Below are 15,760 nucleotides of genomic sequence, written 5' to 3'. Positions count from 1 at the left end.
ATTTGTTTTGTAGGATCATGAGCATGGGACTCCAAGCCATAAGAAGTGTGCAAAAGAGAGAAGATGGTTGGAACTGGTATGAGTTATCCGCAAAAAGGACCATCCTTGGGAGAAGTATGAGTACCCCGAGAGCCACGATTGCTTCGGTCTTTGTCCACTTAGGGAGTTTCTTTTCTACACTCGTTATTTTTGCTTTATTTGTTCATTAGGGATACTGTATTTTTTTAAGTGCAGGGTGAAGAATTCCTCTAGATAATTAGTAGTAGTATGCTAATAAAGTATTAACTTCTTATTTTAATTTTAGCTTCTTATTTTTCTTTTTATAGTTGTGTAGTATTATTATAGTAGTTTTAGTAGCTTAAATTTTTTTTAATGTAAAAAATTAGAAAAAACAATTTTTTTTTGAGAAATTTTGAACTTTTCCCAACGATGGATCTCCTATACAGTTTTCTTGAGGGATTAAAGTCTAACAAAAAATTATAATTTTTTTTTGAAAAAATAAAAAAAAATCCAAAAACATGTCATTTATTTTTCTTTAGGTAGTAATGATACATTGTGATTTTTCTTTGCACCTCGGTTCTTTTTTATGGGATGTAGATTGAACCGGGTAGTAGTTTTTTTTAATTTTTAGAGTAGATTAATATTTAAGGAATAAATAGAGGAAGAATGATGAACCTAGGCGCCTTTGACTTGTTTGATAGTAGCATATTTAGGCTTTGGCTTGTGTAATATCTTCCCTATATATTTGAAATTGAGCATGATGCCTCTATATATTGAATATCATGTCTTGTGACACCTATGTCTCACTTTCTTGACTTGTATTCGTTTTGTGCTTAATGCTTAATATCTTGTGGCTCCGTGAATACTGGCATTGTTTGAGAATCCGAATAAGACCGTCCTTAGTGAGTCATGTACCATGTGTGAAGTGAGTTTTTATGTAGTCTATGTTGTTGTGATTGAGTCTAGGACTTGCCCCATATGTGAGTCGAAGAGAGATTTTAGGTGATGCTCCATTTGAAAAATAATTTTAGGCTTTCTTTGTTCTTTTTGAGCTCTATTACTCACTATGAATAAAAGTTATCTCTGGTTAACCCTTTTGAGCCTATAGACTTTTATTTGGCACCCACATTACAAGCATATACTTTTTTTGTTCTTAATTGACATTGTTTTGATCCTTTTACTTCTTAAAGCACTTTAATTGTGAAATGAGCGCTAAACGAAGTAAGAAGCACTACAACATTTTAGGTATGTAGCCACCCCAAAAAAGTGTGGCTTAAACTATCAAAAAGTGTGACATTTGATCAAAAGCCACACTTTTCAACTATAAGCAATGCTTTCCGGAGGGTGGCCTAAAGTACCGTAACCTATTCCCTGTAGCCACGCTTTTTGGGCGTAGCTTTAGAAGCGCGTTGCCAATAAGATACAAAGGACACGGTTGTATTATCTGATACGACAACATTTTTCATGTGCTAAAGCTACACCTATGAGGTGTGGACTTTGATATCTATTAGGCTACGCTTTTGAAGTGTGGCAAATCTTGAATAGGTAATTCCAATTCTTTTTTAATAATATTTATGTGAGCCACAATTTTGTAACTGAAAAGTTATATGTTTTTACATAAATGTTGTAATTGTATGGATCTGAATTTGACCGACCATGACCTGCAGTGAGCACGACTGACGACCGAGCACCTTCGAGTCGATGCCCAGAAGGGTATGACCTTGTAGTAAGAGAAAGAATAATACGACCTCGGTGGTAGAGTAAGCATATTACGGGACATTGAGAATATTCCTAAAAAAGGATCTTTTGCATGTCGTTTCTACCGGGGGGGATTCCTCAATATATAAGAGGAATGAGAGCCTTGTAAAAGGGGCAGACTCTTTAAAATTCACGAACCTTGAATAAAAAAGGATATTTACAATTCTCTTCTCTATTACTATCATCCTAGAGTTTATTATCTTCAGCCACGATTTACCCCTTCATCTTTGATTGATTTATTCAAAAAGGTTTTAATATCTTTTGAGTCAAACAATTTGGCGTCGTCTGTGGGGATTTCCATAGCTAAAATCATAGTTCTCATCTAGGTTCTTGAAAGTGACGATTACTCTTCTTCAAACCTCATAAAAACCAACAATGGCGGAAAAAGAAGCGAGGCTGAAGATGATAGCAAATGTCTCAAACAATCTCCTGAACTCCCTCAACGAAGCCGGTAGAGAATACATCGAGAATACAACACCAAGAGTTACACCAGAGGGGGAGATCTCACCTTCTCCACACGGGGATCTAACGGTCTTGCGTGAAAGGGGATCCTCAACGTCCACGATGGAGGAAGCACCACCAACAGTCAAAAAGCTGCTAGAAGAATGGTTGACAAGCGCTCTGAGCAATATGCTCGAAAAACCCCCTCAAGGAAATGTCGAAGACTTACCACCTACAGAAATCGCAGCTACCACCAGCGAGCCAAGCACTACACAAACGAGAAACAAAACACTTCGTGATCAAATCAAGGAGCATCAGGAAAGGGTTGACAAAATACCAGGCGCCCCTAAGCTATTACCAAAACACGATGTGGGCCGATTCGTCGAACAGTCATACAACGACGGGGCTATTCCTCATCCTATTCCAAATCCTTCAAGATGCCGCCACACTTGAAAATATATGATGGGACCACGGATTCGGAGGATCATCTAATCCATTATGTTACTGCAGTAAAGAGCAACGATCTGTCAAAGGAACAGGTACCATCTGTGCTGCTAAAAAACTTTGATGAGACTTTGACAGGGGGAGCATTGACGTGGTACTCCCAGCTACCAGCACGATCAATATCAATATTTGAAGAAATGGCGGATAAATTCGCCACCGCTCATGCAGGGGCGAAGAAGGCTGAAGCTAGGGTCAATGATATCTTCACCATCAGGCAAACGGCGGGTTAGGGACTTCGGGACTTCCTGGCCCGATTCAACAGAGTAAGGATGAGCCTACCGAACGTGTTAGAAGGGGCAGTAGCAGCCTTTCAAAATGGGTTAAACAGGAACAGATCAAAGGTAACCAAAAAACTACTCAGCAGACTCATGAAATACCCCTCACCACATGGGAAAAGATCCACAATGCCTATTGCGCCGAGGTAAGGGCAGATGAGGACGATTTGAACGGCCCGATTCAGCGATTAACGTCGGTTCAGACTGAGTCAAGGAGAGATCGATGTAATGATGGGTGAAGGGCTCAACCCTCACGTTTCAATTGAGAAAGGCATCAGACCTATGTCCGAACATCTAACCCGCCCCCTCCAAGACATCCGAATGCCGTGCTACGACACACTGCACCCCTTTCAAAATGATAGAGGTATGCCTCCACTGTTATCTGCTCATAACTTTTGTGTTTCCCCTTCAGAGATAGTGTACGCATTGGAGAAGCTAGGCACGAAGGTGCAGTGGCCGCAAAAAATGAAATCAGACTCAAGCACTAGGAGGTCAAACGTCCTCTGTGAATTCCATCAAAAAAGAGGACACAAGACTGAAGATTGCATAGGCCTGCGGCAGGAAGTAGTTAGGATGTTGAACCAGGGGTACTTGAAAGAATTGCTCTGCGATAAACGGAGGGCCAACTTCGCCAGAGGACGCGATACATCTTAAGGACCTCCAAAGCCACCGTCGCCAGCACGCACCATACAGATGATCATTGGCGGTGGCAACGACATGGTAATCAACCATGTGAAATTCACCACCACGCATAAACTCAAACGGACGGTCGCCCACGAACGGTATGATGACCTCGAAGACAGTATCATCTTCGATAAGTCAAATGCCAATGGTTTGTCTTTCCCTCACTATGATGCTTTGGTTATAACTTTATGCATCGCTGATACAGATGTAAAAAGAATCATGGTAGACGATGGAAGCGGCGCGTGTATTGTTCACCTTCGAGTCCTCATGGAAATGAGGCTTGAGGATAAAATAATAAAGCGTTGCATAACACTAACAGGTTTTAACAATGCAGTAGAGTGGACATCCGGAGAAATAGTGCTGCCTGTCCTAGCAGGAGTCACACTAGAAATAACATTCCACGTCATGAACCATGATACAACCTATAACGCCATCATAGGGCGACCATGGATACACGCCATGCGAGCCGTCCCCTCAAGCTTCTATCAAGTGATCAAATTTTCCACCTCGTGGGGAATATTCAGCATCCGAGGTGATCCACACACCGCCCAAGAATGCTATCGGATCGCCCAAGATTGCACGCACACCAAACAACTTAAAGGAGTAAGTGCGGAGGCATAACAATCAGCCATGTCGGGAACTAAACTCGACCCACAAGCAGAGGCCATCCAGGACCCAGATATCATAGAAGCTTACAAGGCAACTATAGAGGATCTTGACCCCGTCCAATTGGATGACGCTGACAACACAAAAAAGGCTTACATAGGGCACAACCTCTCGGAGCCAAGTAAGTATCGTGAATTTTTAACTAACAACGCCGATTTGTTTGCCTTCTCTCACTCAGATATGCCAGGAATCCCAAAGGACATCGCCACTCACAAACTAAATGTCGACCCACTCTATCAACCGGTACGGCAAATGAGGAGAAAGTTCAATACTGCAATCAATGAAGTAGTCAGCGAAGAGGTGGATAAATTACTCACTAACGGTTCCATTCCATCAGAGAATCAAAGTACCCCCAATGGGCCACCAACGTGGTCATGGTCAAAAAGAAGAACAGGAAATGGCGAATGTGTGAAGACTTCACCGATCTAAATAAAGCATGCCCAAAGGATTCCTTCATGTTACCCCATATCGACCAACTGATCGATGCGATAGTGGGGCATGAATTGCTGAGCTTCTTAGACCCTTACTCCGGTTACAATCAAATCCTAATGGCTGAAGAAGATCAAGAAAAGACGACTTTCATCACTCACCAAGGAACGTATTGCTATAAAGTGATGCCGTTCGGACTCTAGAATACAGGGGCCACGTACCAGAGGCTAGTCACCAAGATGTTCAAAGAGCAGCTCAGCAAGACCATGGAGGTGTATATAAATGACATGCTGGTAAAGTCGGCAAAGAAGGAGGATCACATTAGCCATCTGAAAGAAGCCTTCGAAATATTAAGGCAGTATGGGATGAAGTTAAATCCCGAGAAATGCGCCTTCGGCGTAACCTCAGGAAAATTCCTCGGTTTCCTCGTATCACAAAGGGGAATCGAACTCAACCCGAATCAAATTAAAGCCATCGATATAATACCAGAAGTACTAACCAGCAAAGAACATGTACAGAAGCTAATAGGGCGAATAACCGCATTGTCGAGCTTCATTTCACGATCCTCGGACAGATGCCACAAATTCTTCAATGTGTTGAGAAAAGACCACGGGTTACAATGGAACGAGGAATGTGTCGACGCCCTTAGAAAGCTAAAAGCGTATCTGTCTTCGCCACCACTACTCGTCAAAACGGACCCGGGTGAATGTCTACTTGTGTATTTGGTAGTTTCTGAAGTTACAGTAAGTGCAGTCTTTGTCCGGGAAAATAAAGGTACGCAGTCTCCCATTTACTATATCAGCAAAACTTTAATAGATACCAAGACAAGGTACCCTCACCTTGAAAAGCTAGCTCTGGCACTGGTCGTAGCTTCACGTAAGCTTAGACCATATTTTCAATGTCACCACATAAAAGTGTTAACGACCTTCCCCCTGAGAGGTATCCTGCACAAACTCGAACTATTAGATAGACTTGCCAAATGGGCCATAGAATTAAGCGAGCACGACATAACATACCAACCGCGAACTGCCATTAAGTTGAAGGTGCCCGCCGACTTCGTCGCTAATTTCGGCGCAGAGATATTGCCCGAGGCAGAACAAGAAGCACTTCGCGCTCCCTCACGTACTGACCTCTGGGTCCTCTACACCGATGGAGCCTCGAATGCCTCGAGATCGGGATTGGGACTCGTCCTCGAGGTCCCTACGGGAGAAGTAATTCACCAGTCCATACGATGCCTCGAGATGACTAACAACGAGGCCGAGTATGAGGCTGTGATTGCAGGTTTGAAGTTAGCCCTCAAATACGGTGCCCGATGACTCGTCCTCCACTGTGACTCTCAACTCGTTGTGAATCAAGTTACCAGGACTTTCCAAATCAAAGATCAGAGACTACAAAAGTACTAGTCAGAAATCCACAAACTGCTGCCAGAGTTCGATGAATGCCGCCTCGACCAGATACCTAGGGCGCAGAATATTCAAGCAGATGGCCTCGCCAAATTACTGCGGCCACCAAGAATATCGACCAAGAAAATGTGGTCACCCCTCTTCACTCCGCAATAGACCACGTCGAGGTATGTTCTATAAACCTAACTTGGGATTGGCGTAACTGCTTTGCAGCCTATTTACAGGATGGATCGCTCCCACGAGACAAAAAAAAGCCAAAAAACTCCGGGTACAGGCAGCCCAATACAACCTAGTAAACCATGATCTCTACAAGAGAACGTTCAGCGGCCCCCTAGCCAAATGTCTTGGACCACATCAAACAAGGCGAGTACTGGAAGAAGTACACGAAAGGCACTGCAGCGCTCACATGGGAAATTGCACCCTCGTTCAATGTCTCATTCGCGCCGATTACTACTGGCCTACCATGAAAAAAGAAGCTGCAGACTATGTCCGAAGGTTCGAGCAGTGTCAAAAGTATGCCCCTATGATACATCAGGCAGGAGAACTCCTCCATTTCGTCATTTCGCCATGACCATTCATAAAATGGGGAATGGACATAGTCGGCCCCCTCCCAGCAGGGCGATGTAAGGTACGCTTCCTTTTGGTTTTAACTGACTACTTCTCTAAATGGGTGGAAGCAGGTGCATACACTCAGATACGTGAGCAGGAGGTCATCGCCTTTATATGGAAAAATATTGTATGTCATTTTGGCATCCCTAAGGAAATCAGCTGTGATAATGGACTTCAATTCATCGGAAAAAGAACAACTAAGTTCTTCGAAAAGTGGCACATCAAACGGATACTCTCCACGCCATATCACCCTGCCGCCAATGGCCAAGCCGAGTCCTCCAACAAAGTAATACTGAACATATTGAAAAAGAAGCTCGAAGAAGCTAAGGGCTATGGCCTGAACTACTACCCGAAGTATTATAGGCATACCACACCACGCCAAAATCTAGCACGGGAGAAACGCCATACTCACTAGTCTACAGGACCGACATAATTATACCCGTCGAGGTTGGGGAGCCCAGCTTGAGATACTCCAACGAGATCGGAGCAGATAACGATGAAAGTAGGCTATAAGATCTGGATGAAATTGAAGAACAAAGAGACATGGCCCACGTAAGAATGGTAGCCCAGAAGCAGCAAGTAGAAAGATACTACAACAAGAGAGCCAAGGTGCGATCACTCAAAGTGGGCGACTACATCCTCAAGGCCAAAACGCAGGCATCAAAGGATCCAAATGAAGGAAAGTTAGGAACAAACTGGGACGGACCGTATAAAATTGTAGCAGCAACAACAAAGGAGCATTCCAACTAGAAACAATGGAGGGAAAACTGCTCCAAAACAACTAGAACATCGCCCACATCAAATATTTCCACTTCTAAAAGGTGTCACTTAAGTCGTACTCTTTCTCCCTCACCCGGGTTTTGTCCTAATCGGGTTTTCCCAGGGAGGTTTTCAACGAGGCGGAAAGAGAGATGCCCTACGGGGTGACATGCCATTCATTACCTCCACCCGTCAATATGATCTCCGGATCGAAGTAATGAAGGGATTACATACAGATAATTTAATCTCCATTGTATGAATGGAATCTAATCTCCATTGTATGAATGGAATCTAATCTCCATTTCACGAACGGAAATTTAATCTCCATAGCATGTGCAGAACCAGATCTCCACTAATCGACAGGTGACGTCTTCCTACGGGAACATGGTCAAATCTCAAAACATGAGTTCGACCTCGTTCGAACTATGACGGGATACTACTTCGACGATAGTTCGAAGCAACATATCAATGGCCAAGGCCATCGACAAAACATGAGTTCGACCTCGTTCGAACTATGACGGGATACTACTTCGACGACAGTTCAAAGCAACATCCCAATGGCCAAGGCCATCGACAAAACATGAGTTCGACCTCGTTCAAACTGCGACAAGATACTACTTCAACGATAGTTCGAAGCAACATCCCAATGGCCAAGGCCATCGACAAAACATGAGTTCGACCTCGTTCGAACTACGACAGAATACTACTTCGACGACAGTTCGAAGCAACATCCCAATGGCTAAGGCCATCGACAAAACATGAGTTCGACCTCGTTCGAACTATGACGGGATACTTCTTCGACGACAGTTCGAAGAAACATCCCAATGGCCAAGGCCATTGACAAAACATGAGTTCGACCTCGTTCGAACTACGCAGGGATACTACTTCGACGACAGTTCGAAGCAACATCCCAATGGCCAAAGCCATCGACAAAACATGAGTTCGACCTCGTTCGAACTACGCAGGGATACTACTTCGACAATAGTTCGAAGCAACATCCCAATGGCCAAGGCCATCGATAAAATATGAGTTCGACCTCGTTCGAACTACGGCAAGATATTACTTCGACAGCAGTTCGAAGCAATACCCAATGTCCAAGGCCATCGACAAAACATGAGCTCGACCTCGTTCGAACTATGACGGGATACTACTTCGACTACAGTTCGAAGCAACATCCCAATGGCCAAGGCCATCGACAAAACATGAGTTTGACCTCGTTCAAACTACAACGGGATATTACTTCGATGACAGTTCGAAGCAACATCCCAATGGCCAAGGCCATCGACAAAACATGAGCTCGACTTCGTTTGAACTACGACGGGATACTACTTCGACGACAGTTCGAAGTATCCCAATGGCCAAGGCCGTTGACGAAAATATTGGTTCGACCTCGTTCAAACCACGACGGGATTCTACTTCGACGGTAGTCGAAGCAACATCCCAATAGCCAAGGGCATCAATATCATATGCAATAAACAAAAGAGAAAACGACAAACAAATAAACCGACAAAAGTAAAGTTTACATTGCAGCAAAATATCATTTACATTTGCCCCTACAAACAGGCCCTAGTACGGCCCTTGCCAAAAATTCCCAAGCAAAAGAAAAATACAAACCAAGACTAAGCATCATCACGAGCAGGGTAAGCATATTCATACCATGAATCTGAAGCAAGGTAATTCGCGTCATCAGAATTGATACCTTCCCCGTCAGGAGTGAGAGGGTCGTACCCACATGACTCACAAGCTGCATGCGCTTCAGCGTGCTCCGCCTAAACCTCCGCCTCCGTAGCCCTGCCCTCGGCATGAAAAGCCTTATAAACATCAAGCCGAGCCTCCGCATGGACCCATAATTCATACAAGCGATGGGACGAGCCCTGGTCAGCTGAGGCTCAAGACGTAGAAGGCTGAGAACGTCGATTTGCCTCCTCCGCCCTTAGCAAAGCCATTTGTCCCTGCAATTCGGCCAACTCTACCTCTAGCTCCCTAACACGCCCTTCGAGCCTTGCGACTTGATGACCAGAGGCTTCCCTCTCCCCAGTAAGTTCCGACCTAGAAATGCGGAGAGCATCCTCCCAGGATACCGACTCAAAAATAGTGGCTGCCAACTTATCAGCGTTGGCGCTTAGCTTGCTCTTGAGCACGTCAATCTCCACTACCTTAGCATTCAACCCGGTGGTCAAGTCAGCCACCTTCAGCTATAAATCGACATTCTCAGCCGTTACCCCTGGCTCAACTCGATCTCGTCCTCCTTCTCCTTAAGGAAAGACTCCAGTTCGCTATTACAGGCGATAGCCCTCACAAGCTCCTCGTCTCTCTCCCTTAACTCCTCTATCCTACGGTCCAATTGCCTCCTCTCGCTGCTTAAGTCCCTCGCGGAACACCTAGAACTTGGGATCCTGATGATAGATGTCAGACATCGCCCGGTGCTTAGCACGGTACTGCTGATACTTCGACGACATCTTCTTATAAAGGCCCGTCCTTTTCCTTTCACGACGCTCCCTCTCTACATCCAGGACGAGGGTTTGACAAAAGAGAAGGGCAGAAGTTAGAAAACAAAATGCACAACGCCGACTGTCGCACCAACCTCATGATAAAAAGAGAAGGAAAGGAAACCTACCTGCAAAGCCATACCAGCGACCTTCTGAGATAACTCCACGTCGCTCATCGCTCCAAGCATCCAGCTTTCAGGAGCGGCAGATAGAGGAGCAAGGGCCGACGCAACTTGCTCGTTGTTCAATAACAAGTTGTAGTTCCCTGGGACTATCACATGACGGTCGGACCCATCCATCCTAACCTCCACATAGGTGACGTCCTCTGGGTCGATATCCGAACCCGAGTCATCACCCTCGATACAAGGTCTTTCAACATTAGATGATGCACCACCCTCAACGGAGCGCACTGAACCAGCTCTTGGGCCAATTTCCTCCACTTGGGGAGACCTCCCCGACAAAATGGCATCAGCCATAAATACGGGCACCAGGGCTGTCCGGGATGCCCCGCTGCCATCGACATCTATAGCCACGCCCTTTCCCAGCTCCAACCTCCTCCTTTTCCTCTCTAACGGCTCGTTGCCATTAGAAGATTCATCCACAGGATGTGAAGTCGGTACCGACGAGGCTTCTTCCCTCGTGGCCACAGTTCGAGACGAATCTCCCAGTTGAATAAGCTAAGGACTGCCCTCCCGAATAGGCTCGCAAAAAATAAATCCCGTGCCCGCAGTAGCAGCGGCTTGTCTAAAAGCGGGAATGGGCACTTTCTGTCTAGAAGCTCCCCGACCTGTCATCATAATGGGTCGTACCTTTAAGCAGGATCGCATGGCCAATGAGGCAGTAAAAGCAAATATTTACCTAAGGAAACCTTAGGGCCATAACGTTGCACGAAGGCGGACCAAGTCCGAGTTTCCGCTAGATGAGGCAACACACGGGCTACCCAATCCTTGATATCCGCAATAGGGAGAGGCGGATGGCCCATAGCTGCAAAACGGTGAGTAAGTAAAAGCTACAATAATCACGGAAAAGAGGGGAACTTAACGAACGACGACACTTACGATTTCGGTTCCATCGTTCCGGAAATATGGCGGAGTCAAAAATGACGTGTTCGGTTTTGATGAAGAAATACTTGTGCCAGAACTTACGCTCGCCCGGCCATCTGTTCCGACCACCAGCCCTTTCGTACCACGAAGTCTCAAATGCACCATGGTACCCTTGAGGAAGCCGGGCGCGAATAGGTGCAAAAGATGATGAACCGAGACGCTACACTCTGCCAACTCTGCGTATTTAGTCAATAGCAGAAGCATCTTAAGCGTGTACGGTGAAAGCTGTGCTGGGAAAACCTGGTAAAATCTACAGAATTCTTCCGCCAAGGGGAAGAGAGGAAGGGTGTAGCCGATCACGAAAGGATACTCGTAGAAAGCACAGTATCCAGGCCTGTGGACGTCAACGTAATCCTCCCCCGCCAGAATCATCTCTACATGGGCAGGGATACCGTATTTTATACGGAGGGCATCAAGATGAACCTGCTTCATCTCTGAAAACATGGGGTTCGGGGTAGGAGGTGGATCTTTGAGGAAATCATTCCAGGACAAAGGATGCCTCGGTAGTAGCTCCTCCACCGTAAGAGGGTTGTCACCTTCTTCTGCCACCACTTCTCCGCTGCCAGAAAAGGCACTATGGATGAAGGGGTGGCTTCAGGAACCTCTCTTTGCTAGCACGACGGGACCTTGGCATAAGTTCGTTTAAAGGAGTAGCGACACAAAGGGAGTGAGAAAGAAGAAACTTCTGGCGAAGAATGGAAATAGGAGCAAGGAGGTGTAAGAACAAATGAAGAAGACTGAGAGTCTATCAAGAGGGGAGTAGCTAAAGTTTTTCAAAAAATTAAACCCTTCATCTATTTATAGGGTTGGGTAGCACCAGAATCGAGGCGGCAAGCCTCAAATCAGCACAAGAATCAAAGCGCCAAACCGTCAGTCTTTACCTCGAAAATTCGCGTAATGATAACGCACGTAAAGCTGACATCACCCCCGAGTAGCGTGTACTCTACAACGCTTCGCTGAGTGTGATAGCCATCTCGCGTTGGCCGCGTCGCAACGTCCCTACGGATCAAATTTCTCCCAAAGAAGGCAGAGTCCACTCATCGGGGACACACCCGGTCGCAACCCCGACGAGCGGAGGGACTAACTGTATGGGTCTGAATTTGACCGACCACGACCTGTAGTGAGCACGATAGACGACCGAGCACCTGCGAGTCGATGCCCAGAAGAGTACGACCTTGTAATATGAGAAAGAATAATACGACCTCGGTGGTAAAGTAAGTATATTAGGGGACATTGAGAATATTCCTAAAAAAGGATCTTTTGCATGTCGTTTCTACTGGGGGGGATTCCTCAATATATAAGAGGAATGAGAGCCTTGTAAAAGGGGAAACTCTGTAAAATTCACAAACCTTGAATGAAAAAGGATATTTACAATTCATTTCTCTCTATTACTATCATCCTAGAGTTTATTATCTTCAACCACGATTTACCCCTTCATCTTTGATTGATTTGTTCAAAAAGGTTTTAATATCTTTTGAGTCAAATAATAATCATATTTATTTCAAGCATATACATTAGGATCTCAAGCATTAAATTAGAAAACAAATAACCAAAAAAAAAAAACAATTCCACTGAACTTCAAAGCAGAAATATATTTCATGTGCTACACATTAATAAAGCTTTGTTTCAATATGTGAACTAGCAACAAACTATAAAAAACCGAATGTATTCACATAGATGAATAATAAATATCACAATTGTTGAAAAAGTCTTCATCATTCACTTCAATAAATTAATTGGACTTGTGGCCAACATTTTCAATTAGATCACCTGCATTTTTCTACACATTTGAGATGAAATTAGAAATTACAAAGAAATACATATATAATATGAACGGGTTAAAGCAACATTTGTCTTACTAAGAACTAACAAAAATCTGACATAAACTATAATGTAAAAGGTACAACAACCTTTTTTTTTTTTGGTCAAGATATTTTATTACAACAACACATAAGTGCTGGATTAGAAGTAACTTTGATTACAAGCTCCTTTAACTATATGTATGGAGTTAATGCAGTCAACAATATTACTAACAACTTCAACATCTTCAATTGGAATCGGGAAATAAATTGTGAGAAAGAATCACCATAGGCGAGTAGCACGAGTATAGATTAAGTTAAACTCTTTCAAAAATCCGGAGTAAACACTAAGCGATAAAGAGGGTGCATTATTTAGGTGTTGTCAATCTTAAGGTTCAGACATATCTTACCCGAATTTTAATCTATTATGTTGGTGAAAAGTAATATTTATATTTGTCAAATCTATAGTAAAAGTTTGAAATAAGAAAAGGCTCAACCTAATGCTAGAGCATCCCTTGCTTTATCTATAAAAGAAGCTAATAATCACCAACGAAATATCTTCAAAAGAGCTCATAACAGAGTAAGAGAGAATCAGCTAGCTATTTTAGCTAAATGCTCATCATATTTTGCAAGTGAGGGGACAAAAATTTGCAAGAATATCTTCATAAGCAAAAATATAATGCCATGAAAAAGACATTTTCTTCCGGGCGAGGCAACCTTAGACTAAGGAAAATTGAGAATTAAGTAAACTTTACATTGTTTCGAGTATTGCAAAATTAAATATTTAGAAAAGAATGTTCTTGTAAGTTAAATACCTTTTCAAGACTCGGAGGATGGCCTCAACCAGAAGAATGTAGATGATTTTAGCCTCTCAAAACCATGCACTGCCTGCATCAACAGATGAAGGAAGGTTGAATCCGACACACCTTAGTATATATCTTGAATATTCATTTTAGGGTTGTTTACCAATTGACTAAAAATATATCACATTTTTTCTCTCGTTAAGAGACTAAAATTAATGTGAAATACATGCTCACAATCAATCACATAGTATAACGAAAAAGAAAGATGGACTTGTATGAATTATAAAAGCCAATTGGCTGATAGCACAACTACACAAGACCTGGAAAGTTTCTGTTTCACCAAAATTTTATTTTGGAGCTCCAAGTACACTGTTCAAGCAACTCAAGTTTAACAAATCAATGGGTTAATGGATAAATTTCACCCAATTTATTACAAACTACTGGAGTTCTAAGCTAAAGCTAGCTCCCAATGAATAATATAGTTGCAGTTAATTTTTTTCTTAAGTGAAACAGAAGCAAAACACAATTTCTCAATAAAAGACTGCACTTTTTTCAAACTGCAACTTTATACCAAGTGTTTATCCGAAGAAAATGAGTTTTGGAAGTTCTAATGTTCGTATCACAATAGTAACCATGAAATACAAGAGCAAATTGAGCTTGTACACGTGTTTCCTATGTTTAAAGTACCATCAGAAATCATTTGTCTAAGTGGCAGTAGTTTCTGCTAGCTGAAACATGCAAACTTTGGGATGGCGCAGATGATCTATACTCCAAATCAAAATTCAGAATATAAAATGTACCAAATTATTCGAATACAACACTAACTCCTATCCAATGCACCTTTTATTCACATGAAGTAATGTTGATCTTCTCACAATAAATTTTAAGCTGCCCTGCGAGAGATACATATGTTTTACAGAAGATCACAAAAGTACAAGATATTACATATTATAGAAATGGAACAAGTTTTATACTTGAATGCAACCACCATACCAGTGAAACTCTCAGAGATGTTTTCCAATCAATAATAATTGAGACTGCTAAAATGAATCTACTTAAGACCTTTCTATACGTAGAAACAAGGAAAAAATGACATTTGTGAGTACCCAAGAAAGAAAATGACGTAAGCTGGTGCGAAGGTGCAGAGCAAGAAAAATATGAAATTTGTGAGTACCCTGAAGCCATATATACTTGTAGTCAAAGAAGAAAGCACATACCGTGAGCAGCTAGGGTTGTTGCTACTAGAATTAGGCTCACAAATCAACTAAGGTTTTGAAATAAATTACTAATCTTTGGGACAAACAAAACAATAAATAATTTATGCATTCATTCTTTTCTGGAATAAGTATCAAATTAGATAGCAGGAGTAACAACAAAAATATTAATACCGTTTAGAATATAGGAAATTACAGCAATCGGAGACCATAAGATGGTAAACATTGAAGTAGAAGAGCAGCAACCTGAAATTGAGGCCACCTCTTCTACCATATCTATCCATTTTTTGGCCCAGACAAATGCAAATGAATTCCCGTTTCTCTAGCTTTAATAATTTCTTCGATGTTTTTGGAAAAAAAGAACCATAATTTAAAGCAAACATTTTCTTTTGATAGGGATTTCAGAGGAAACACTACTTAAAGGAAGGTGAAAAGGTGCAGAAACACTACCTAAGAAGGTGTAGAAACACTTCCGCAGATTCGTCAGAGGTGCTGTAGTAAGAAACCCTAAACTAATATATCCATAGAGATTTTAGGGAGGCGCATGATCTTTTGCCCTTTTGAAATTGGGAAAAAATATTTCACTTAAGAGATACTTATAATATTGGAAGGAACATTTTAGCCAAAAAATTTATTGGACTTTTAGAGCACACTTATAAAGTGTTGCTTTTTAGAATCAAACAAAGTGCACGCTTAAAGGTATAGCCATATATACAAGTAATTGTTGTCAATTATTTTATGATTTAGCAACGTTTAATAAGCGTGGCCTAATAAAATAAAGAGCACGCCTTACAAGCGTGACCATGTTTTCCGTAGCCAAAAGT

The 15,760-nt window shown here is 42.7% G+C and overlaps 1 long non-coding RNA gene across 1 annotated transcript; it reads right to left on the bottom strand.

Moving 5' to 3' along the window:
• Positions 1–12,692: 12,692 nt before the first annotated feature.
• On the bottom strand, positions 12,693–15,559 carry LOC107783618 (uncharacterized). Its single transcript, XR_001647482.2, has 3 exons — positions 15,387–15,559; positions 13,735–13,807; positions 12,693–12,900 (listed from the first exon to the last, which is right to left on the bottom strand). It is a non-coding gene; the product is annotated as an uncharacterized LOC107783618 (long non-coding RNA).
• Positions 15,560–15,760: the final 201 nt, after the last annotated feature.

This window comes from Nicotiana tabacum, chromosome 16 (genome assembly GCF_000715075.1).
Source record: "Nicotiana tabacum cultivar K326 chromosome 16, ASM71507v2, whole genome shotgun sequence".
NCBI classification, from domain to species: domain Eukaryota; kingdom Viridiplantae; phylum Streptophyta; class Magnoliopsida; order Solanales; family Solanaceae; genus Nicotiana; species Nicotiana tabacum.
The sequence above is the reverse complement of the archived record's forward strand: the minus strand, read 5'-3'. Positions and strand labels throughout refer to the sequence as shown.